General features: G+C 43.0%; 1 protein-coding gene across 7 annotated transcripts in view; it reads right to left on the reverse strand.

The window, feature by feature from the left end:
- The window catches only part of LOC149314712 (sodium/calcium exchanger 3), a 273963-nt gene extending 261201 nt beyond the window's left edge, over positions 1-12762 (reverse strand). For all 7 annotated transcript variants that reach the window (XM_089521776.1, XM_089521774.1, XM_089521772.1 and 4 more), the window contains exon 1: positions 12536-12762. The gene's annotated coding sequence lies outside the window, so the exon portion shown is untranslated. The remainder of the gene's footprint in view (positions 1-12535) is intronic.
- Positions 12763-25752: the final 12990 nt, after the last annotated feature.

Here is a 25752-nt window from a genome sequence, read left to right on the forward strand (position 1 = left end):
GAGCAATAGTTATGTTTGGACTGGTACAGACCCACCCCTTTTCACACTGGATTGAGCCCAGGGCAACCTCTCTGGCAGCCTTGTGGTCCCAATCTGGCATTTTTCCAGGCCAGAGAGAAGCGGCAAAATGCTGCTTATCTTTGGCCTAAAAGAAGGGGTGCCCTTGCGCCTTAGGCACCAAAGGCATCCTGGCACTGCCATGGCCCCTTTCTTCTCTGCATAGTTGGTGCGGCCGTTTGGTTGCCACACCAACGATGTGGGGGCCCAAAAGGAACTCCATTTTGGAGCTCCTTTCTGCACTCTGCCAGGCCGCCATAAGCGTCCTGGGGTGGCTCGGACACGTTGCATAACGATGGCGCCCCGGCACTTACTAGGGTTAGGGAGTGTGCGGTTGGTGCATGCTCCCTAACCCTAGTATCACCAGGAGCACACTGTTTTATGGCAGTGTGTACCGGCCCTTTATTTAGTTTGTATTAACCTTGTTATAACCCAGTTCTAGTGCAGGACATAGCAGATGTCATCTGGACTGCCCACACCAGATCCGAGATTTGGGCCATGTGTCCCATTTCCTAAGGGAGATGAGCCTTTTGTCCTGTACAAACAAGGCTCAAATTTTAAAACCATGAGGCTTATCACACCATTCTTGTCTCCAGCTAAAACAGTGTTGTTTTCCAAAATCCTATGCAATCAAGATTGCTCTCTCCCCATCACACCTTTGAAATCTTTCTAACATGGCAGCCTTTGTTTGTGCTAAAAGCTTATCACATACACCATTTGGGATTGCCCACCTCTTACCCCCTCCAAGACATTATCCCTACTCTTTTTCCTAGTTTGCCACACAAGCACACAAACACATGGACCCCCCCCCCCCCAATATAAAATGAAACAAAATAAACCTATGTTTAAAAGGGCATTTGTTTCCTTGTAGGGGAGGTATGGACTTGATTAATCACTGGTAGATGAAAGTCATAAGCTAAAGCAGCGATTAATCTGCCAGTGATTAACAGAGGTGATGAAATAAATGCTTTTTTAAACTATAAGACTCTTTTCCATTTACATTTCCAGGCCTGTGAGTGTGTGTGATAGAGTGAGTGAGTGATACTCTGGAAAGAAGCTACTCGGCTACTCTGACAAGCCCTGGTTGGGTGTGTGTGTGCTCATTTTCCAAAGGAATATTTTTCTAAAGAGGAAAACAAATTAGAAGTTTCTCAGTTATTTTGCCCATTGAAATGAAATCGAAGTACAATTTTCAGCCTTTCTCTTTCTCCCTTGATCAGCAGGGCACTTAAGCCCCTTCCAAAGTACCCAAAGCACACCTACTGACCACTCAAAATTGCTATTAAAGTGGAATTGAACTATCACACTGAAAATCCTAGCAGAATAGTATCAGGAAAGGAAGTTATCAACAGTTTTTTTGTGTTGATGAAAAGAAACACTTTCCAAATGGTCTCTCATCAAGAAGATGAGCGATGTCATATAAGCCCCAAGCAAAGGCATTATTATCCTTCTCTGGTTGTGATTTACCTGCCTGTTGTCATAAAGCTCTCCTTTAAAACCAACAATAAGCATTCATGCAGAATTTTTTAAACTGCATATTGGTTTTATTACACTTTAATTCCAAACTTGTTCTGCATGGCATTCAGTGTTTAAACTGGAAGATTGTTTTTAGAATACTTTTAGGAGGTTTTAAGAGTAATTTGTTCCCCTGGTGTCAACAACAATGAAGAAATAGTTGTGGCTCATATTCCTCCACGTGCTGTCTGATTCAAAATGTAATTATCACCAGAAACATGTCCAACATTCATAATATGAAAGAAAGTATTACGAGCCATGTGGTGCTAATAAATCTATCTCCTATCCTCTAAATTCAATTGAGTCTCAATTTGAGCAGATTCGTGAGTCGCCCATGTGCCAACTTATCAAGTTTTCTTTGAATCAGTGGGTCTACTCTGGCTAGGGTTGCCATAAGTCTGGACCGCCAAACTGGGACAAATATAGGACAAAATTTTCAGATGGAGGGCACATTTTAAAAAAATGGAGGACACACGGAAAAAATTGATGGTTTTTAAAAAATGTTAATATAAATTAATGTTTCTTAGGCATGATCAAAATGGAGGACATTTGAGCATTATTCCTAGACAGATGACAGAAATGTACTTTCCTTTTTGGCCAACCTCCCCTCCCCCCATTCCAAACAGCACATTTGGGCATTGAACATGGCTTTACTTAACATGGCCTCTTGCATATTTCAGAGGCTTATTTGATAACCAAACTCTTTGGGTTTCACACTGAACATGCTATTCATACTGAATATGTCAAGGTGGTTTAACAAGAATTGGGTTTGCCCTCGGATTCAACTGTACTTCTCAGAAGTGTGTATTTGGTCAAGGGACTTTGGTTTTTTTTCCACTGCGCATGAGTTTGTAAAAATCACAGCAACTTACATTGGTCATGCCTCAGAAGCTGGCTCATTTCATCATCATCATCATCATCATCATCATCATCATCATCATCATCATCACTGTCCTCTTCCTCCTCCTCCTCCTCTTCTTCCTCCTTGTCTTTCCTCCTTCCTCCCTCCTTCCTTCCTCCCTCCCTCCTTCCTCCCTCCTCCTCCTTCCTCCTTCCTTCCTCCCTCCTCCCTCCTTCCTTCCTCCCTCCTCCTCCTTCCTTCCTTCCTTCTTCCTCCTTCCTTCCTCCCTCCTTCCTTCCTTCCTCCCTCCTCCCTCCTCCTTCCTTCCTTCCTTCCTTCCTTCCTTCCTTCCTCCCTCCTCCTCCTCTGGCTCCTGGGCCCAAGCAGAGGAGGAGGTGGGTGGCTGCCTTGGTGCGCTCCCCCCCACCCGCGCGCCAAGGCAGCAGGCAGGCAGCCACCCACCTCCGCCTCGTGCGCCTCCACGCGACCGCGCTAGGCGCTTGCCTTGGGCCCGGCAGGCAGAAGCAGAGGCAGAGGAGGAGGCAGAGGTGCCTGCCTGGCTTGGCGCTCCCCGCCCGCATGTGCGCCAAGGCAGCAGGCAGGCAGCCACCCACCCCCGCCTCAGCCGCCTCCTCTGCCTCCGCCTCCTAGGCCCAAGGAAGTGCCCAGCGCGGAGGCACACCAGGCGGAGGAGGCAGTGGGTGGCTGCCTGCCTGCTGCCTTGGGGCGCGCGCGGGCGGGGAGCGCCAAGCCAGGCAGGCACCTCTGCCTCCTCCTCCGCTTGGCGCGGCCTGGAACAGAGGAGGAGGAGGAGGAGGAGGAGAAGGAGGTGTGCCTCCTGCGAGCGCCCCGCCCCCTCCCCACCTCCCTGCGCAGCCGTGCCACCCACCTCCTCCTCCTCCGTTCCAGGCCACGCGGCCGCGCGCAGAAGACGCACCGCCTCCTCCTTCACCTCCTCCTTCGCTTCCTCCACGCGGCCGCGTGGCCTGGAATGGAGAAGGAGGAGGGTGGTGCAGCCGCACGGGGAGGCAGGGGAAGGTGGGTTGGCGCCGCGCGGGCCCCGAACCAGGGGCTGGGGGCCAAACCGGACCGGGAGGGGGCCCCCAAAAGCGGATTTGTCCTGAGGGCCGCTGGGATATGGCATCCCTAACTCTGGCTGCACCTCAAAATTGGATTTAGGCCATTGTATCTGCCCTTTAGACATGTCGGAAAACAGTAGGAAGAAACTGTACTATAGTTAAGAAAGAAAGTACATTGTTATACCAATAGAAGGAAGACTAACAGGAACAATTGGCCTAGTTCACTCTTATCAAAGTCTATTGACTGGACTGCACAAATGGCAACCGATACAGAATCCTATTATCCAGGCCCATCCTGGTCCACCAGCACTGGGATCAGAAGGCTGGGTCTGTATAACAACCAACAAATTTTCCAGTTTGCTACATTTGATATTTTGGAACATTCTGAGAAGTTGAGAAGCCTACTCAAAATGAAATGAAGAAAGTCATTGCTCAATTAACTTGATTTATACAGGTTGAGTCTCCCTTATCTGAAGTGCTTGGGACCAGAAGTGTTTCTGAATAAAGAATTAAGAAACATCGTAATATATACATTCCACTCTGAAGTTTTATTATTTCATAAAACATAGCACTAGTCTAAACATGCCCACAATTCTAGAAATGTTTTTATCATAAAATCCCACTGTCGTACATTTGTAAACATATACATTATGGAGAAATCTATTTCTTTACATATGTTCTGAAGTCAGTAAATCTGGCAAGAAAAATGTTCACCTTCTTACTGAAATCAGATTCTCTGCACGCCTGTACTTCTTCCCTCTCCTGTGACCTAAGCACAGAAAAAGGGAATATAAAGTAAACTCAGAAATTCATAATTTTGTAATGTTATTTCCAACATGAAAGATCTGGTGCTCAGGCCTGCTGAGTTTAGTCCTAACCAAAAGAAAAAGAAAAAGATTGCTCCCATTCATTCCTTAGAAACTGCTAGATTCTTTGCCAAGCTATTTCCTTGTGGCAGGGAGTTACATAATTCTGTTTTCTTCAGACATTGGCTTGAGAGATGTCATATTAGTATTTCTAGAGAAAGATCAGTCAAATTCTACTAACCTAGGCGGGATACAAACTGCCATATAGTACGTATAGGATACGTACTAGGGTTAGGAAGGGGCGGTGCTTCCGCACCTCCCTAACCCTAATACGTATCCTATACGTACAAGATGGCGGCGCCCCTTCCACATGGGTGCCGCCATCTATACGTACTGGACACATAGCGTCCAGACGTGTCGCGTCCTTTGTGAAGTAGTGAGTGCGCCCCTGGTGCCTCGCTACGTCGCAAACGCGACTCCAAAAGAAGCTCCATTTTGGAGCTTCTTTTTTGCTCCGCGCGGGAGCCGCGCGGTTTGGCTGCTGCAGCTCCCGCACGGAGCAAACGGCGGCGGCGGGGAAGCGCCGCAAAGCGGCGGTTTGTATCCCACCCTAGATTCCATCTGGACCTCTGGACTTTTTTCTTTTTTTGGGAACAGGAACAAAATTTATTAAGAGCCAGTTCAAAATATTTGGGGTGAAAACAAGCAAACAATGAGACATGAAGTAAGCAATCTAATGTGCCTTTCATTTTAAAGATATTTCTCCTTTCCTGAGGGACAGAACTATTTCAGATTTCTTTTGAAATCTTCAGTATCAGGGTTAGAATAGATTTGTCCTCCACCCCTGCATTTTTTCTTGTCTCCCTAGTAACTAGACACACTCACTCCCATTCTGTTTATCCTACCACCACTAAAATAAAATTAAAAAGCAAGGAATAAATTTGTGGGACACAGCTTACAAATAATACAGACAAAAATGGACTGGGAAACTAACATTTTTAATTTTTAAACTGCAGACACACTGTGCTCTGATGGTACAGTACATACTAGATCCAATACAAGAAAGCTGCAGAAGCAACCTGCAAACTACTCCCAGCAAAATCATTAAGAACAGAATTTTCTGTGTCTAACTGCTGGAGGTCACTCAACAAACTTCAGACTTCTATAGATTTGCCACTGTATCTCAAAATCTGCAAACCATCCTCAGACTGTTTTTATCTGTTAAATTTCAGATAAATCCACTGAGCTGTTTTCTAAGGTTCAGCCTACTTTTCCCACACAATTTCTGATTACAATGGCAGGATGCATTTAACCCAGAGTGTCCAGATTTAACAATACAGTCCAAATTGAGGTACTATAATAAAAGAAGATTGAATAATGTGTCCAATGTCACAATACACTGTATTAATACCCAAATAGAATCCCCCCACAAATGGCACTACCGTTCCAGGGTGATGGGACTGTGTACTCCTTTGGTGCAAAAAGCTATGCTGATTGCAGCAGTGTTGCTGGTAGGGTCTCCCATATCAGACAGGTTTTTGCTGATGAGCTAGATTCAATGTTCCAAACAGTAACTGCAATACTGAAGCGTGAGACTGGCAGAGAGTCTCTCAGAAAGAACAGCAGTGACACCATAACTAATGCTTGTTAGTACTGCCCAGAGGGAGGAATGGTAACCATCCTTTAAAAATCTCGTACCATGAAAATCCTATAATGAGACAATACAAAATTAAAAAGAGATAGTGCCAGAAGATGAAACTCTCGGGTTAGATGTCACTCAATGAGGGAGAGGAGAGGAGAAATATGAAGATTGTGGGATACGCAACTGGATTCACCCAAAAGAGCATTCAGCTATTGACATGCTCAGACATGGAAGGAATGTCTGAAGTTGCACAGCACAAATAATAGGAACATGGAATGTGAGAAGCATGTATCAGAGGAAGCTAGACATAATAAAACAAGAAATGGAACATATAAACATTGCAACACTTGTGGTGAGCAAGCTAAAGTGGACAGCAATAGGACATTTTGGGCCAGATAATTGCACAGTGTTTTACTTAGGAAATGAATATCTAAGAAGAAATGGGGTGGCATTTATAGTGAAGAAAGATGTAGCAAAGACAGTCAAAGGATATAATACAAAGTCTGATTGAATCAAGTCAACAAGAATTCAGGGAGAAATCATCAACCCAAGTTTATGTTCCAACTACAAAGGCAGAAGAAGAAATTGAAAGATTTTGTGCTAGAGTCGAAGAAGAAATTGATCACACACCAAAACAGGACTTCTTGTTAACTGACTGGAAATCAAAAATAGGAAACAAAGCAGAATCAAACACCATAGGAAAATTGGTCCTAGAATCAAGGAATGACGCAGGAGACTGACTGACTGACTGAATTTTATGAGGCCAACAGTTTGTTAATCACAAACACATTCTTCAAGCACTCCAAAAGGGAACAGTATACATTCACATCACCTGATGCCAATACAGAAATCAAATAGACTACGTAGTTGGAAAGAGGGGGTGTAGAAACTCCATTCTCTCTGCAAAAACAAGACCAGGAGCAAATTGTGGCACAGACCATGAACAACTAATATCAAAAATTATAATAAAGCTAAAGAAGAATACTAAATCAACCATCACACCAAAATACAACTTGAAGAACATCTCCATAGAATGTGAAAAATAGATTTGCACTGTTAACCCTAACTGACTGGGAACCAGAACTTTAGTCTAGCTGTTCAATAACTTGTGTGCTGGAGTGAGAATACTACAATAATCAATGCAGAGAAACAGAAGACCACAACCAGCAGAGGGACACATGGTTAAGTAGAAATAAAAAGTTGATGTCAACCATACACTGAAGAACTATATAAAAGAGATTAAAGGATGACAGATTCATTTGAGGAAGAACCATATTAAGATGAACCTCCAGTTTATGAAAGCGAAGTGGAAGCTGCACTGAGGTTAATTGGGAGAAATAAATCACCAGGAACAGATGGCATACCAATATAGTTGTTTCAATCTACAGAGACAGAATCTATTCTACTTCTAACTAAAATATGTTAACAAATATGGAAAACAAAACAATGGCCTACAGAGTGGAAATGCTCAATATACATTCCAGTTCCCAGGAAAGGGAACACCAAAGAACGCAGCAACTACTAGAACATAACATTTATTTCCTATGCTTCATATGTGGAGTGAGAAATGCCAAATGTTCAAGCTGGGTTTGGAAAAGGCACTATGGATCATATTGCAAGCATATGGTGAATAATGGAACACACCAAAGAATTTCAGGAGGATATCTGCTTGTGCTTTATAGATTATAGCAAAGCTTTTGATAGTATAGATCATGAAAAACTATGAATCACTCTTAAAAAATTGGTGTGCAACAACATTTGATTGTCCTGACCTGCACTCAATACAACAGGCTACTGTTAGGACAGAACAATGAGAAACGGAATGATTTCCAATTGGCATAACTGCTGGACATATCATATGTAAAACAGTATTAGACTCTTGGAAGGAGGAGGTGTGAAAATTGGTGGAGTGAGCATCAACAGTTTAAGATATGCAGATGGTACCATGCTATTAGCAGAAAATAGCAAAGACTTGGAATAATTACTGAAGAAAGGCAAGAAAGAAAGTGCAAAGGCAGGTTTACAGTTTATCATTAACAAAACAAAAATAATGACAAAGAAGACGAACAGTTCAAGATTTTCCATACTTTGCTCAGTCATTAATCAGAATGAAGACTACAACCAATAAAATCAGAAGAAGACTAGGGCTTGGAAGGGTAGCTATGAAGGAACTAAACAAAAACATTAAGAGTAAAGATATATCATTGAATACAAATGCTATTATTGTCCATGCCATTATATTTCCCATTTCTATGCATGGTTGTGAAAGCTGGACACTGAAGAAAGTTGATAGGAAGAAAATCAACTCATTTTAAATATGGTACTGGAGAAGAGTTCTGTGGATACTGCTAAAAAGACAACTAAATGGGCCCTAGAGCAAATCGAGCCTAAACCTCCCTAGAAGCCAAGGTGACTAAACTGAGGCTGTCATACTTTGGCCATATCATAAGAAGATGTGACTCACTAACAAAAATAATAGTGTTTGGTAAGGCAGACGGCAGTAAGAAAAGAGGAAAACCTCATTCTAGATGGATCAACTCAATCAAGGAAGTCACAACTCTGAGTTTGCAGGACCTGAACAGGGCTGTTGATGATATGATGACTCTCATTCATGAGATCACTATAAGTAGAATTTGACTTGATGCCAGTTAATAACAACAAAACAGAATCCAGAAATTGTGCTTCCCTCCTTTACTGTAACCATACAATGAACACGCGCTTCCATTGAATATGCACACCTCCTATGCAGCAGCATTCAAATGCAGGCGGAGGATAATCCTACAGAAACCAAAACCCTGTAAATTTTTGGGCATTGGCTCATGACTATGGTCTGGAAGCATCACCATGAAAACACTATGATATTGCTAAGTAAGAAACTTACGTTCATCAGTTTTACTTCCATTAGTCAAACTGCAGAAAACAAATCTTTTCTTTAATTTTTTCTCCATTTTTAAACCAAGAGTATTCCTCCTTCTTCCACTGTCACGTAACATTTAGGTCTCTGGCCTTTTCGCAGTACACAATTATAGCACTACATTCCACTTTAACGACCATGGTTCCATCCTATGCAATTCTGAGGCTTTTAGTTTAGGGAGAGAGATTTAGAAATCTCAGCCAGAGATCTTTAGTGCCTCACCAAACTACAAAGCCCCAGGTTCCATTGCATGTTAACATAGCAGTTAAAGTGGAACACAACACTGAAAATGTGCTGCGTGAAAAGGGCCCGGGGTTTTTCCAATCTGAATCCATCCAATTGTCCATGATGGGTTAATAATAAACAGGCAGTGAGTGTGGTGAAAAAGAAACAGAAAACAGAAAACTGTTCAGTGGCTGGAGGGTCTAACTAGGAAGTAGGTATTGAATCCCCACTAAATGGCCTTTGGCTTGATCAGTCTTCTCCATCTCAGCCTGCTTTTCCATCTCTAAACTGAGAACAAGTGACCTTCCATTACAGTCTCATTAAGAAGATGGATGAAATCAGAAATTGTTGTCAAGTACTCTGAGCAAAGAAAACAGGGCTAATGTTGTATACAACAGCCCCCTGCTTTGGAAATTGATTTGTCAGATATCATGGCAAATAAAGGTGAGCCAATACGGACTCAATGCTGACTGGATAGTCATGTGTACTAAGACCAACTCTTCAAAATATGTATCTTTCAAATCTGGATGCTTTAATCTGAAACCTCAACAACCAAAACCTTCCTCAGAAGCACTGTGCCAAAGTCAACATACGGCAACCTTGCCATATGACCACGTTGTCTAAAAAGCAGTCATGTAAAATAGCCGTTAGAAATAAGGAGATGAGAAGCAGGACGGTTTGGCTTGCTTAAATTCAAAGTCTTCTGCCCTCAAAACAATACTGATCAGAAAATTGTCACCCAATCGATCCCTCCCCCTATCAAATATCGCTTCCCCTCCATTTTTCAGAGACTACTTGTTTATTTAGAGCAGAGGATCCACTGGAACTAGGTTTACTGGTAGATCTATGCGATTTGCAATATATCAGCAAGGATTTCCAGCTCCCAGTGGTTTGAGACCAGCGGCAACAAAATTGCTCTCTCCAGCCATTCACTTGAAATGAAGAAATCTTGAAATGAAGAAATCTTATGGAGATCAGGAACTGGTTAGAGGAGGAGCCCTAGCGCTCCCCACTGAAGTCCTCAGCTCAAAATTCATTAATTCTAAGGGCATGCATTTTGCACCAGAGGAGGAGGTGTCTTGAGACTCTAATAAGAAATACAAGAAGAACCTGCTCACAGGCCTGAAATCTGCCCCCAGCACTGAAGGACCACCATACAGAACCAAACAAAATCACCCACATTCTCCTCTTTCGGTTGAGTTGGGAGAGTGAAAAAAATGTTCTTGTCAGGCTTGGACAAATGCGTGTGTATGTTTTCACAATCTGTTTTCTAATTACAGTATGCTGGAAAGAGGAGGAATTGGGGAAGCGTGTTTCACAACTGTGGGAGCACATAAATAAAAGCTGTCCTTGTATGAAGTTTGCAACCCGGCCCCTGACATTCAAAGACAGAAAGAAAAATAAGAATGTTCTCCGGTGTATCTTTTCATCTATTTCTACAAGGGATTGCACCTCAGCAGTTCAGGGTTAGATGTACAAGTGCCCCTTGGGACTAATGCCTGGTTGGAAAAGGTTAGGACACACACACATGCACACATATGTATATATATCCAAGGATTTATATCCCACCTTTTCCCCAGAAAGGGATTCAAGGTAGGTTACAATAATATACACACACACACACACAAACAATTCTAGGTTTGGGGGGCTGTTTGCCTGGCCCCTTCCTGACATTTTTGTTTCTGTGTTTTGAACATGGGTTTTGGTAGGCCTAAGAGAAGGGCCACCATGCTGTAGTGGTTTGAGAATGGGGCTATAGTAGCATCTGAACTGCAGAAATAGTCTGGGTTGACACTGCTTTAACTGCAGTGGCTCAATAGTATGGAATACTGGGAACTGGTACTTTATGAGACATTTACCCTTCTCTGTCAAGGGGTTCTGGTGTCCGAACCAACTACCATTCCCTGAATCCCACAGCATGGCTGTGGGATTACTTTTGGGCTTTCAGTAACAATGTATTTCCGATATTGCATTATTTGCGCAATTGCATGTGATAGTCATCCGTGCAATTCCTCGCCATTGCCGCTTCATTTGTGGGATGCTTTAAGTGCACTTTAATCTCTCTTTAACGCCGGAACAAGCCCAGTGTGATAAACCCCTAAGGCTCTGGAGGCCGGGGCTCCAACATGCAGAGCCACTGGGGTGACCTTGCTCTGGCGCCACAGCCAAGGACCATTCCCAGAATTCCACAGGCGGCGAAAGCAGAGTCAACCCGGATCATCCCTGCCGTGCGGATGCCTCCCTTGCCCTATTTAGGCAAAGGCGAGGGATGGCGCAGGAGCTATATTTGAAAAAGCCCAGCGAGGTAAACAAGGGCGACGCAAGAAGGGATGGAGCACGACAGCTGCGAAAGGTCGGGGCCCCGGGGGGGGGGGGGGGGAGAGGGAGGGGGGAGGGCCCTGGCGGACCCAAGGGGGGACTGAGGGGGGTCCACCTGGGGCATCCCTCCCTCCCTCCCTCCCTCCGTCCCCCTTGGGCCTTCCTCCTCCTCCTCCTCCTCTCTGGGCAGATGGAGAGAGGAGGAAGGTCCCCATCCCCATCACCATCACTCCCCTCATATGTGTGTGTGTGAGTGTGTGTGTCCTTGTATACATACATACATACACACACCCCACACAGAGAGACTTGGTGCCGGATGCTGGGCTCCCTCTCCCTCTGCCTTTCCTCTGGGTCGGGGCTGGCCATAAGGCTTCGGGGAGGGGAGCACAAGCGGGATTTATAGCCACTGCATTCAAGGCAAGCAGGCGGCCAATTTCTCTCTCTCTTCCCCCCCCCTTCAACCCCCTTCGAGCCCAAGGCACCCCTTCCCCCCCCCCCCCAAGGAGGAGGAGGAGGAGGAGGAGGCCCAGCAGGAATCGGGATGGATCCGGAGCTTTGGTTTGGGGGGCTAAGGAAGAGAGCCTCCACGTATATTAAACTCCCCGCTTCCTCCGGCTTGTGTGTGTGTGTGTGTGTGTGTATACACGCTATTATTATTATTATTATTATTATTATTATTATTATTATATTAAAATCACCGCACTGGGCTAATTTTAATATATATATATATATATATATATATATATATATGAAATGCCCTCCTGATCCCTGGCCAAAAAAAGGCGGGGGAGGGGAGTGAAAGCCAAGGGGGTCTCAGCCTGCAAAGTTAGGGGGGGGGAGGAAAGAGGCACCTTTCGGAGGGGAGCCATGGCCATCCGGAGTCTGAGGCTGCAGCACCCGGCTTAGCTCCAGCAAGGGGTGGGCAACCTCCCCCCCACACACACACACATACAACACACACACACACACTCGCAGGCACCCCCTTTCTCCCCTCCCCATAAAAGCCTCCCCCCTGCCCTATTGCTTTTGCATTGGCACTTAAGGCTGGCAGAGGAGCCCCATGCCTGCCTTAAGCCGGGCTCTCTCTTGCCCCCCCCTCCTTGCCAGGGAGAGGGGAGAGGGGGATGGGTCTCTTACCTGGAGGAGGAGGGTGGGGGGGGGTCTGTGTGTGCAGAGGGGGGTCCCCTTCTTCTTCCTTCGCTGCCCGGCGGAGGAGCTTCCCGGCCCTTCAAGGCGAGATCATGGCATCCCGGGGAGGAGGAGGGGGCGCTGGGAATCTCCTTGGCATCTCCTGCCAACTTGCCTGGCTTTGCTGGAAAGCCCAGCTCCTCTTTCGCCGCGACCAGCGCGTTTGGAAAAGGAGAGGGGGGAGAGAAGGGAGGGAGAGGCGGTGCCAAGGAGGATGCCAAGGCTCAGGCTGAGGCATCGATTGGGAAGGGGCAAGAGGAGGAGAGGAGGAGGAGGAAGCCAGGGAGACCAGGGCAAGGACGGTGCCCACCCAGCCACCCACCTCTCCAGTGTGGAGGGGCTTCCCCCTGCCTTCCCTCCCTCTTTCTGCCCGGATTACACCGTCGCGACTCAAAAGAGCCCCCCTCCATATTTTGGAGGGGGGTGCCCACAACTGCAGGAGTAGAGCTAACGCCACAAGCCATCCCCCCAGCCCCGCCAAACTCCACCTCACCCCATCAGGCTGCATCCACACTGCCAAAATAATCCGCTTGGGAACCACTTCAACTGCCACGGCTCCATGCAATGGGATTCTTGTGGGATGGTAGTTGGTTGTGTGGCACCAGAGCAAAACCAACTACCATTTTTAACCCAAGAGTACCAAGAACCAACCACCATTCCTGCAAGCAATGACCATTCCAAGGATTCCATAGCACTGAGCCAAGGCAATTAAAGGGGGGTCAAACTGGATTCTTTTGGCAGTGCAAATGCAGCCCTGTGGACTGCAACCGAATGACAAGCCGCACATCTTTAGCCTCACATCAAGGTGGCCACGGGGCCAGCGGAGGAAGGACCACAAGGAGGGGAAGCCCACACAGTCCAGCCTGTGTGAGAAGTACAGGAATGAGCCACCACTTTCCCTGAGTGAAAAGGAATTGGCCATGGCTGTCCATTCCAGTGATTTATAGTTATATATCCAGCTGTGTTGGACATATAGCAAAGCACTATGTGTTGTATGCCTTCAAGTCCTTTCTGACTGATGGCAACCTTATCCTGTTTTTGTTTTGTTTTTTGCAGATTCTGTTCGGTGCAGGTTTGCCATCGACATCCTCTGAGGCTGAGAGTGTGTGACTTGTCCAAGGTCACCTAGTGGGTTTCATGGCCAAGTGCGGAAATCGAACCTGGTCTCCATAGTCCAACACTCAGACTATTATGCCATAGCCAAATACTGCAACATCTCAAATCCACAAAACAGGGATGCCTTCATTGGGTCCACCCAAAATACACAAAATTCAGCTTGCAAGTTTTTGAAGCTCCATTAACTTCTTTCTTCACCAGGCAAAGGTCTTTTTAAAAAAAGCATACCAGAGAAAAAAGAAATTATGACAATGTTAGTCATAAACCTGTATTTTGTCAAGATATAGCTGTTCTCCATTCAGGTGGTACTGGAGAGACATTCAAGCAGACATGCCCCTGCTCAAATTTGGACCATTTGTTGTTGTTATCCACCTTGCCAATCTCAGCCCATGGCTACCCTCCAAGACATCTCCAAGACCCCCTGTCCTCCACTACTCTGCTCAGTTCCTGCAAATTCATACCCGTCACCTCTTTTACAGAGTCCATCCATCTAGCATGCTGCCTCCCTCTCTTTCTGCTTCCTTCCACCTTCCCTAACATTATTGTCTTTTCTAGGGAATCATGCCTTCTCATGATGTGGCCAAAGTACAACAGCCTTAGTTTAGTGATCTTGGTTTCCAGAGAGATTTCTGGTTTGATCTGTTCTAAGACACATTTGTTTGACTTCCCATCCGCTTTCTTAACTGTCCAGCTCTCGCATCTATACATGGGGACCATTCACACTACATTATAAATTGGTTTTCAATTTTAGTTTAAAAGGGGGTCGTTCATACTTTTACCGGGTTTTCCTAACCCAAATTTTGAGAGGGGTGATGCAAATTCCCCCTAACCTGGTGCTTTTGATACTGACACATTTTCCATATCTTTTCAATTGAGGCATTTTCCAATCCAATCTACCAATGCAGCATCTAAAAACTGTTTCTTAATGCAAAAACATGGAGGGCTTCTTTAAAAATCCAATACTCTCAGCCTAACAAAGAAGCTTGTAACTGACAGAGGATGGAGGCAACTTGGATCTCAAGAGGAGCATTTGTCTTGCTAGTAAATCTTAAAATTTTATTTTCTGGAGTACCCACAAGGCCAGAAGGAGGAGGGGTCTGCCTGCATGAATTTCTCTCCAAGGCCACCTGAACTAAACCTTTTTACATTTCCCTTTTTCCCTTTACCACCTGCCCTGAGAACAGCTACATCTTGACAAAAGGCAGGTCTGTGACTAACAGTGTCCTCTTCTATAATTTTTAACACCTTTGCCTGATGAAGAAGCCAGTGGAGCTTTGAAAGCTTGCAACATGTATTTTGTGCATTTTGGGTTGGTCCAATAAAGGTTTCACTGTTTTCTGGATATTATATTTATATATGGTTGATGGGATTTTGCTACTCTTTTTGTGAAGGCAGCAAATGAAAGGTTGAGAGCCAAGCAAGAACTGTAGACATTTAAAAGAGAAACGCGTGCACATACGCATGCACAACCACAACCCTAACTCAGATAGTTTGATGAATTTTGCCAAGGACATCTGAGAGAAAGATTAAATATAGTCACCAAAAATTGCTCAGGGCAGAAATCACCCCTGGCTTTTTCTGCCCTGGGAATCCAGAGCTACTAGTGGTGTGGCAGCAACACAAGAGAGTCAATCCACCCAGTCATCTTTCTTAACCAAAGTCAAATAACTACTTGGGAGGCGGCAGGAATCATTGGGAGGCTAAAAATATGAACCCGCTGCCTCACAAATTGCTGTTTGACTTCAAGTGACAAATGACCAGCCTTGCAACTGTGGGTTTCATCAGCCTGGAGGAGAATGATAGCTTTTGAAATTTTTCAAACTGAGGCTGGCACAGATGTTTCCCTGCCTATAATTTGCCGCTATATTTATCAGGGGCACATGGTGCAAAGTAAGAATGCTGGCAGAAGGTCTGTTGCTACTTGGCATGGGCTGTCTATCCCTTCTTGCAAGGCTGTATCCAGGTCCACTGGAGGTGTGGGCTACAGTACCCATCACCCCAGAAGCCAGCATGGACAATGATGGTTAAGGATGATGGTTGGTGTAATCTAGAGGTCATCAGGTTCCCTTTCACAAATCACTTTTGGGAATTGCCCACTGAAATGAACAGAACCTGAATAAGGGCTCCATCATTTTAGTTTGTGCTGGTTTATCACTTTGTTCTTCAAAATAAAGATGTTTCTGCCCCCCTCCCTCCCAGTATTTTACACACACATCATATTTTTACAGCATTGTAAACAACACCAGTTGGGTTTTAATTCTCAGCAAGATCCCATGCACTGAGATGCTTACTGCTTGCCAAGCAGAAGCAAGACCACTGCAGATGTGTTTACAGCTGACAATAAGTTAAGACAGACACAGCTATTTGGGGTACACAGATGTTTCACTTCAGTGCATCTCCTCCACAGCTCAATACATCAATCCGTGTAAAATGAAATTACATGGATTTCTCTTTCCTTCTCACCCTCCCATATGGCTGTTAAACTGCTCTGGAATGTACTGTATCCCCTTTGGTATGGTGCTTTTGGGAACAATTTCCTTCCTCTTAGCTTCCATGCAGGCAAACTGCTCAGCTCTGAAGCATTTTAAAATGGTTCACAAAGAATGGTCCCATCCTGACTGATTAGTTTTACCTGTCTTTACAAGTTACGCTTATGGGACTATTCCCCTGTGCAAGTCTGTCTCCATCTTGGAACCTGAAAAGGCATTTTCTAGTGGTGTGGTGAAAGCAAGGGAGTCACAGTATCCAGAGGCCAGGATTTTTAAGTAGCAGCCACCACAAACATGTCATCTACAGGTGCAACTATGAGTGTGTGTCTGGGAGTGGAATGAGAGCATTAAGCCCTCAAAGACTTCTGTTCCCCTCCATAATTTATTTTCTTTAGCCTCCAAATTTCTAGCATTGCAAAGAGTGAGACAATGAAGGATGTTCACACCCATAACTGATATTCTGTGTGTTCACATTCCCTTAGTTACCTGCCCCTTTTCTTTGGGCCTCTAAACTGTATTTCTAAATGCTCAACTGTTGATGTAAGTTACTGCAATGTTAGACATTTGGAAACTAAAGGAAAATTTCATTTAAAGGACAGAAAGCTTATTTGGGGATGCAATGTCCTCCTTCACTATCACCACCACCACCACCATAGCTATTCCCTCAATATTATCTGTAATCACTTCAGATTTCCCATTTGCCTCTGACCTTAGCTGCAGTCTGTACAGTAGCTTCGGAGGAAACTGACATCTCTGTTTCACTATAGAATTATAGTGCTTACGTCCTACTTTTACTGCTATAGTGGCATCTTATGGAATCCTAGGATTTATAGTTGTGTGAGATATGAAGAATTCTCTGCTCTACTGCTTCCCCAAACTACCAATCCCAGGATTTGTCTGTTGGATGCTGCCATGACAAGTGGAATCAAAGTGCTATAACTCTGTACAGTGAAAAAGACTTGACTTTCTCACCAAGAATGTGTAGAATTAACCTTTATGTTATCCAAAGTTGGATAGTTTGGTTTTGAAGGGGCAAGTTAAGACTAATTAACTAAACAAAAATCTGGCTCCTGTGGGTGACAAAACTGCCAGAAATGGTTTGTTTCTGTGGATTAACACAGCTTTCTGAACTCTCCATAGGGTGGTGGCTATGGGGACTGTTGTGATGACCTCCCTGCCACATCACTGGTGTGCTCCTCAAAATGTTGTCCTCATATACAAAATTCTGGAAGCAGAAAATGTACCTTTATGGTATGTCACAGCCTCTACTCCTGAAGATTGGAGTTCAAACCTTTGTAGCTGCTTTGAAAAACTACTCAAAGTAATGTTTGTTTTGTTTCTAGATTTTTTTATGGGTTAGAATGGGGATATCAGTTTGTAGAAAATAAGCAAGTAAGTCCCTGCTCCAGAAGTTTACAGTCTATAAGCTGAATGCAAAAAAGATGCAGAGGAAGAGGACAGAGGCAAATGGTGAACCTAATGGAAAGAATATGCACAAAATGGGATGTGATCATCGTAGGGGTATATGCTATTTGTGTGGGACTGCTTTCAATCCTCTTGCAAGAAAGGATTGTAAATCAAACAAATAAATATAAAAAATACTTATTATTATTTAATTATATCCCAACATTCACCCAATTCTGGGATTTTAAGTGGTTCATGATTAAAGACTGATACAACTAAAACCACAATAGATTACAATATTTTATTAAAACTAACTAAATGAAAAGCAATGTAAAAGTAGTTGGGGGAGTATAGAACACCTGCCTTAAAAATCCATTCCCTATCACTAAATCAGTTGCCAAAATCCTGTTTGAATAAAAAGGTCTCTCAGTTGCACATCAGGTCTAGGTTTAGTTGCTGTAGAGCAGCCCACCCCCATGTGACACCTGTCAGATGTATTGGATACCTAACACATCTGGAGAGCACCCTTTGGGCTAGGGAGTATGTGTAAACTTAATGGGAAAGGTCTGGTTGGGGGCCCTTGAAGGAAAGAAGACAGGTGACATTGCACAGATGTTGCAGGAGATACTTCCAAGCACAAGGGAGGGGGCAGCATGAGAGAAAGTGTGGTATCACCAAAGAGAGCAGGAGAACCGAACATGATTTGTATGAGAATTCAATATTGTTCCTATAATTTCATTCTAAGAATAATATTTCTCCTCCCCCTCAAATCAGTTTTAACCCTGTGGATGAGACATCACCAGGACTCCCTGTTCTCTACCGTTCTGCTTAGTTCCTGTAAAGTCATACCTGTGACTTCTTTAATAGTGTCCATCCATCTAGCATGCAGCCTTCCTCTCTTTCTGCTTCCCTCCACTTTCCCTAGCATTATTGTTTTTCCCCCCAGTAAGTCTTATGATGTGATCAAAGTATGAAAGCCTCAGTTTTGTCATCTTGGCTTCCCGGGGATTTCTGCCTTGATCTGTACAGGAAACAGCTTTTTTTTGCTCATAAAATAATATTGCTGAGAGTAATTATTTTGTGCATAGAAAATGCTGTTTTGTGCAATTTTTGTGTAGACCTAGCCCTAAACTGTGACGCCACTCATTATTCCAGGATTCTTGTCATCAGGGTCTCAACAGTCGAGAAATATTTTGACTATTTTTTTAAAACTATTTTTGAATATTCTTTCCAGCCTTACAATTCAAGGAAACATTTTGAACTTTGGCAATCCTCCACAAACTACTAATTCTCTATACTTTGGAAAGACAAGACAATAAGAAAAGAAAGACTAAGCCATCCTGGGGAAGATAAGAGAGTACAAAGTAGGTTCTTGTCAAAGTGTTGCGCTTTGTATCTTTTTACCTCCTCATTTCTCCCTACCTCATTTGGTTCCCATTGATTCTATTGGTAAGGAAAATAACTACAGAAACTCTAGGCCTAGATTATTTTCTTTCTGTCGTGGGGGTATGTCCAGAAAATAAATGGGCTGCATATCCATGCCTGCCAGGCATCCAAGAATGCCTCCTTTTTGACCCTAGCATCTATGGAATACTTGATCATAGGGCAGACACGGCCACCGACTTTTCCATCACTCATCAATGACAGGGCTTGGAGATATTACTGTTTCATGGTCACACTGCCTGGGGGATTCTGAGACTTGCAGTCCAAAACTAAATTTTCTATGCTGTAACCAATGGATGATATCAGCAGTAGTCCTGCCTCCTCTCCAGTATGATAGAGGAGAAACATACGGTGCTATAGCTCCCGAGACACCCTCTCAAGAACCACTAGAAAGCACTTATAAAGATCTTTCTCTAGTCATCAGTGTTGTCGGAGTGTAACACCCATCAGTCCTAGCTAGCAAAACCAGTGATGAGCTATGATAGGAGCCATATAGTCTCACCATCTAAGCCCTATATGTATATTTGTAGAACAAATTTCTGACAATCCTGGATTTTCACTTTCAACTAAGTGCATTACTAATCCTGCTTTATTGCACACCCTATCTAGTGTGACAAACATACTTAGTAATAATTATATGTTTATTACTTGCAGAGCAAAAGTAAAATAAAAATGTATCAAAATCTGTCAGTCAGCATCATAAAATGCTGCAATGGCCAGGAAGGGTACTATTTAAATAGTAATGTGACATCTTGGAGGATGAGGATGATGGGGATTGCCACCTCAACTCCTCTCAGAACTGTTCATCATCTATAAATCCCGACACCAGACTCAGTGTTGTATGTTTTGTCCTTGTGTGTGTGTGTGTGTGTGTGTGTGTGTGTGTGTATGCAATAATAAACAAATAATTAAACACATTCTGTGTGGTAATTCACTGTAAATACCTTGAATATGCAAACAAGCCACAAACATGTTATTTTTAAAAAAAATGTAAAGTGTCTACCACATTTAAGACATGATACTGAGAGCCAGTGTGATATGAGTCACACTCTCTCAGCCTAAGGGGAAGGCAATGTTTCAGGTTGTCCAGTTAAAAAACCACTTCTGTACTTTTAAACCATAATAATACTATTACTGCATGAGATCATAGTGTTATTACAGTATTACCTAAAAACATTTTTTAAGGTAACACTGCAGTTGGAGCCAGTGTGGTGCTGTGGTTTGAGTGTTGAACTACAACTCTGTAGACCAGGGTTCAGTTCCCAGCTCGGCCATGGAAACCCACTGGATGACTTGGGCAAGTCACACTCTCTCAGCCTCAGAAAAGGCAATGACAAACCCCCTCTGAACAAATCTTGCCAAGAAAACCCCAAGCTAGGTTTGCCATAGAGTCGCCATAAGTTGGAAATGGCTTGAAGGCACACAACAAGAACAACAACAGCAACAACAGTGGCATCATGGTATCATATCCCTTGGGACTTTAAGTGTATTTGAACTGAGTTTTGAGAAAATGAAGTCAGCTTGGAAATGAAAAAGTGAACCAGCATAATCACTGAGCTAACAGCTTTTTAGGCTCTGAAATGTCTTGTCAGTAAGTAAATTGATGAACATATTAAAGGTATGGGAAGAGAGAGAGAAATGATGAATATGTAGGACAATGGTCCATTTTCCACTTGTATAAATTCACATATTGGGATTATATATTTGCAGAACTTGAGAAAGTTCCTTTTGTAATGTGGCAGGGATATCTGGGAGATGTAGCCCCAGAAAAGTTATTTTTGCATACTTTACTCCTGTGTCTCTTCTCTAGCCTTTTCCTTCTGACATTTCTTTTTTCTTTAAGATTTCTGGAAGCCAGTTAGTTGTTAAATGGTGAAGAGACTGCTGGGATTCATGGTTTCGTTTGGGTGGATGGACAAAAACATTTGTATGACAGATATTTGTAATAACAGTTCTATTGGATCAGGGGCACACCATCTAATTTTTCTATTTACTCCACCTCTCTGGAATCATTATATGCCTTTTATTGATGGATGTGTCTAAGGTAATAGAATGGCTGCTGTATCTTTACTTAATTCTCTCTCCCCTTTTGAATATTTAAAATGTCAGCGCTAAATGGATGAGTAGTTTCAGTTCTCAGTTTCCTTCCCAGCTTGGCACAGCACTTTCATGAGAGTATTGGACTTATCTGCCTTTCTCTTTTAATAGCAGATATTGCCATAAAGTGCAAGAGTAACTCAAGGCTAGATTACTAATAACAAAGACTCTTAGAGGGCCAGGGAAACTTAAGTGATACCTGTGTGAATCCATTGTCTCTTAATTTTATTCTATCTGTGGCAGCCTTGCAGGCAGCCGAGTCTCATTCATGAATATGTCTGCATATGTCTCCATCCTCAGAGCTATTCATTGAGAGAAGTGCAAGGTGAAATGGATAGGAGGTGGGATTTTTTTATAAAGCAAAAAAAGCTTCAGTGGAAAACTTCTTTGAGCAGATGAAAGCAGATTTGAGCTGGTTAAAGAAGCGTTGAGCAAGCTCCACTACATGGCCACACGTGGGCCCACATATTTGTGCACATCTGGCCTTTCCAGACCTCTCTCCTACAGAAATGTATGTGAGGGGGAAAGTTCAAAGTTATAATTGTTGGTAAAGGAGAAATGTACAACATTTGTGTGAGTGATTATTTACCTACAGGTAGCCCATAGAGAGACTGAGATAGATAGTTGGGGTTCCCTGACATATTCACTCTTTCTCTTGTCTGCTCCCTTGTTTCATTGTTGTTGTGGTTGTTGTTCTTCTTGTATGCCTTCAAGTCGTTTGGGGTTTCTTGTCCAGATTTGTTCAGAGGAGCTCTCTGATAGAGAAGGCAAAATTTCTCACAAAACTACAGTTCCCAGAATTCCCAGCATTGAGTCAGGGTAGTTAAAGAGATCTCAGACTGGATTACATCTGCAGTGTGTTTTGAACCTCTGTCTCCAGTATTCTATTAACCAATTCCAGTTCTTCTTGTATTTCTCCAGTGTTCTGATTAAAAGAAAGATCACTGGAGAAATACAAAAAGAACTGGAATTGGTTAATAGAATACTGGAGACAGAGGTCCAAAACACATGCAGAAGTAATTCAGTTTGAGACCACGTTAACTGCTCTAGCTCAAATGTCTTGAGTTGGTTTGTCCATTTCTGCTAGGTTGTATAGTTTCAATAGCCATTCTTCAAGTACTGGAACTGTGTTGTCTTTCCACTTCTGGGTCTATACAATCCTCACAGCAGTTATTGAGTACATTATATTTGTTCCATATTTTTTTTCTCCAGGTGTTTCTCTATCGTGTTTGGCAAAAATAATTCTGGTTCCATTAGTATATCTGTCTTCAAAATGTTTGTCAGACTCATATTTTTATGTAGTTTTCAGCTCTATTTCAATATGAGTTTGAGAAAGCTTTCCTATAGATGAACTAATTGGTTTTGCCCAACCTTAAGTGCCAAAGTTTGTGTCGCCTTGGAAAACAGATGTACAAATCCATCTGGAATGGGGCCAATGATGTGTGTTCATGAGAGAGAGAGAGAGAGAGAGAGAGAGCAAGTAAAGCAAAACAACATGAAGTAGAAAAGTGAGGTGAAGCACACCCTCTTCCTTTCTGCTTCTTTTAGAAACTACCTTTCACTTCAAGAGGCAGTTATATGTGCATCTAGGGTATAGTTTGGACCCATGTCTTGTTCATGCAATGCATTCAGCAATGTACTATATATTCACAGTTCAGTATATCATTTTTATGTGGTGGGAGATGTGGGTGCAGTTTGATATGGAGCACTTAGCTATATCACTGTTTGTCACCACCACTCCATATTTTACTGGGTGACATCTCAGTACTCTATTGGTGGGTATTTTACCACAAAAAATCTGTGGTAAAATTCTTCTTACTGCTTAGCAGGCAAATGGATTACCATGAGTCTCCATATATATCACAGTACGTTGCTACTTGGCCAATGCATCTCCCTTGAGAAAGAGCATGGAAATGTTATTTTTTGGACTACATTTCCAAGAATCCCCAACCACAGGAATTCTAGAAACCAATTTTTTCCAAGCTAAAGTTTTGACAGTCACCTCAATGTTTATATTTAGCAACCTTTATACCAGGAACATATAAGGCTTCCATATACCAGGTCAGACTATTTGTCCATCTAACCTAGTATTGTCTGAATGGCAGTGACTGTCAAGAGTCTTTTCCGTCACTGGTTACCTGATCCTTTTAACTGGAGATACAAGAGACTGAACCTGAGACTTTCTGAATGCAAGCCATGTGCTTTCCCACTGAGCTACAGCTAATTCCAAGCATGTGATGAAGTCTGTATGCACTTTTAGAAACTGTGTTCTAATTTTACATGTCTTTGGAATTTTCTGCCATAATATTACAAAACATCTGGCCACGTGGCCTTTTAGCATGGGCCAGCAGTGTGAGTTTTAATTAACAGAATTCTTAATAATTGTTTGTTAGAAAAGAAAGGGTGGAAGGAAGGAAGAAAAGAAAAGAAATGCTGAACCTGGAAATTGGGATATCAAACCAATGAGATGAACTGTAACTAATTAAGAAATAAAATGCAAGATCTTACCATTTCCCTCTAGAAACAATAGTTCTTCTCAACACAGCTGTGGCTCTGGCTCCCACAAAGATGTTTCTTATATTACAAAAGTGCTTTGAAGGCTTTCTAAGGAACACTTAATCTGAATAGCAGAAGCTATGTAGAAGTATGTGAACCTCCTATGAAATGACAGGAGCCATGTTGTTTTGCCTAAACAAGAACCTCTGCATTTATTTTGGACTTTGCTTTTGGCAAAAATTGGTAACACTTTAGAAATCTGAACACAAATAAATAAAACGAAAACCCTGAATATGGTAACTATAGTTCAATTTGCAATCAGGTAGTCGTCTATTGAAGCAACAGTTACTTTTATAGCAATTTGTCTTGACCTCATTGATAGATATGCAGTACAAAAAGGCAAGTATAACCAGTTATACCATAGTGTGTAGAGAGATCTTGTAACACCTTTGAGAGTAACTAAAAGAAAGAAGGTGGCAGCATGAACTTTCGTAGACTTAAGTCTACTTCCTCAGATGCATTTGAAAGTAGACTTAGGTTTATGAAAGCTCATGCTGCCAACTTCTTTCTTTCAGTTAGTCTCAAAGGTGCTACAAGATTTCTCCACATACTGATTCTACAGACTAACACGTCTATATCTTTGAATTCTACTAGTTATAACATATTTAACAATGTAAACACAATGTATATCTGTAAGGGTTCAGATGTACCTACCAAGTTTATAGAAGAATATAGCACCCCTTCTTCTGTAACTATGTGCCAGAACGTATGTCCTCGAAGGGATGGCTTGAAGCTGCCACCACCAAAGATGGATTGGGGCCACAGCAAACACATGCCATGGTCCCAGTCCACCTTGAACCCAGCCAAATAGGAAAAAGATCTGTTCCTGTTTGGGCTGGGAAAGAGCACCCCAGGGTGCTTCAAGATGCTCTGACAGCATGTGACATGTAAACATCACACCACCGGAGCATGTACCTCCAGGCCCTACCCTACTGCTGAATTTTCTGCCATATCTTTGGATATAAGCAGGACACTGTCTGGCAAAGCAGTTATTTTTTAACTATGCCCTGGGAAATCATGTTATTTTAAATTGCACTTGAAGGTATAGCCATATGCCACAGTCAGAACATTTTGATACCTTTTTAACGAACATATCTCTGTCCTATAGCATCCTGAAATTTGTAATTTGATAAAGTCTTTATAATTCCCTGCTAGACATCTATAACGTTGTAGCACTGGGAGATAGATAGAGCGCTCTAGTAAATTTACCTAACCAGACTACAAGTCCCATGATTCCATAAGACAGATCCATGGTGGATAGAGTGGTGCCAAACTGCCATAATTTGGCAAGTCTTGAAAGTCCCAGACCAGAGCTCTAACCACTACACCACACTGTGTGATGTGCTCGATATAGTTGCATAATGAAGCCATGCTGCTATTAATTGTTCTCCAATAACAGGTAGTAGCAGTAATCTGAGGGCTGAAACAAATTGGGAGGTAAGCATATCTGTGAGCAAATGTTCCTTGTCTGCAGGTATACCTCATTGAATTTGAATTACAGTTTCTCTCTAATGTCCACATTTGCAGAGTCAGAGTGGTTAGCTGAGGAGCTGCATGGCAACCATCACCAGTAATTATGTTTTTTTTCTGTCCAGAACAGACCTTTTGTCTGCAGGGCAAGGCAATAGTGACTGAGGAGTGAATTCATAAGGAGAACAACACTGTTGGAAGGAATCTGGCCATGGCAGACTCCTTCCCGCCCTCTCCCTCTCTGACTACTGCTGTGGCTAATCATTTTCATAGTGTATCAAGATGTGTGAAATTGCTGTTTAATTTTATAAGTGCAATTTTCACCATGAAAGGTGGAGACCTAAAACCTCAATGTCGTCAATGCAATCACAGCTGCAAATTTGTTCTCGCTTTGTCAAGTCACTCCACTAACCTCCATTATGGAAACAGGCAAAGGGTTTTATGTATCTTACCCTGTGGGGTGCTAAGCAAAGTAGGGTGAGAGTTTTCTTCACAGAGAAGTATTACTATTATAAATTAGGAGGGCAGCCCACTGATGGAACTGAAAAGCAGCAAAAATGATAGTAGTAGCAGCAGTAATAATATTGGTAA

The sequence above is a fragment of the Sceloporus occidentalis genome, unplaced genomic scaffold, assembly GCF_023333645.1.
Source record: "Sceloporus occidentalis isolate IW3139 unplaced genomic scaffold, rSceOcc1.0.p SCAF_4, whole genome shotgun sequence".
In the NCBI taxonomy this organism is placed as follows: Eukaryota; Metazoa; Chordata; class Lepidosauria; order Squamata; family Phrynosomatidae; genus Sceloporus; species Sceloporus occidentalis.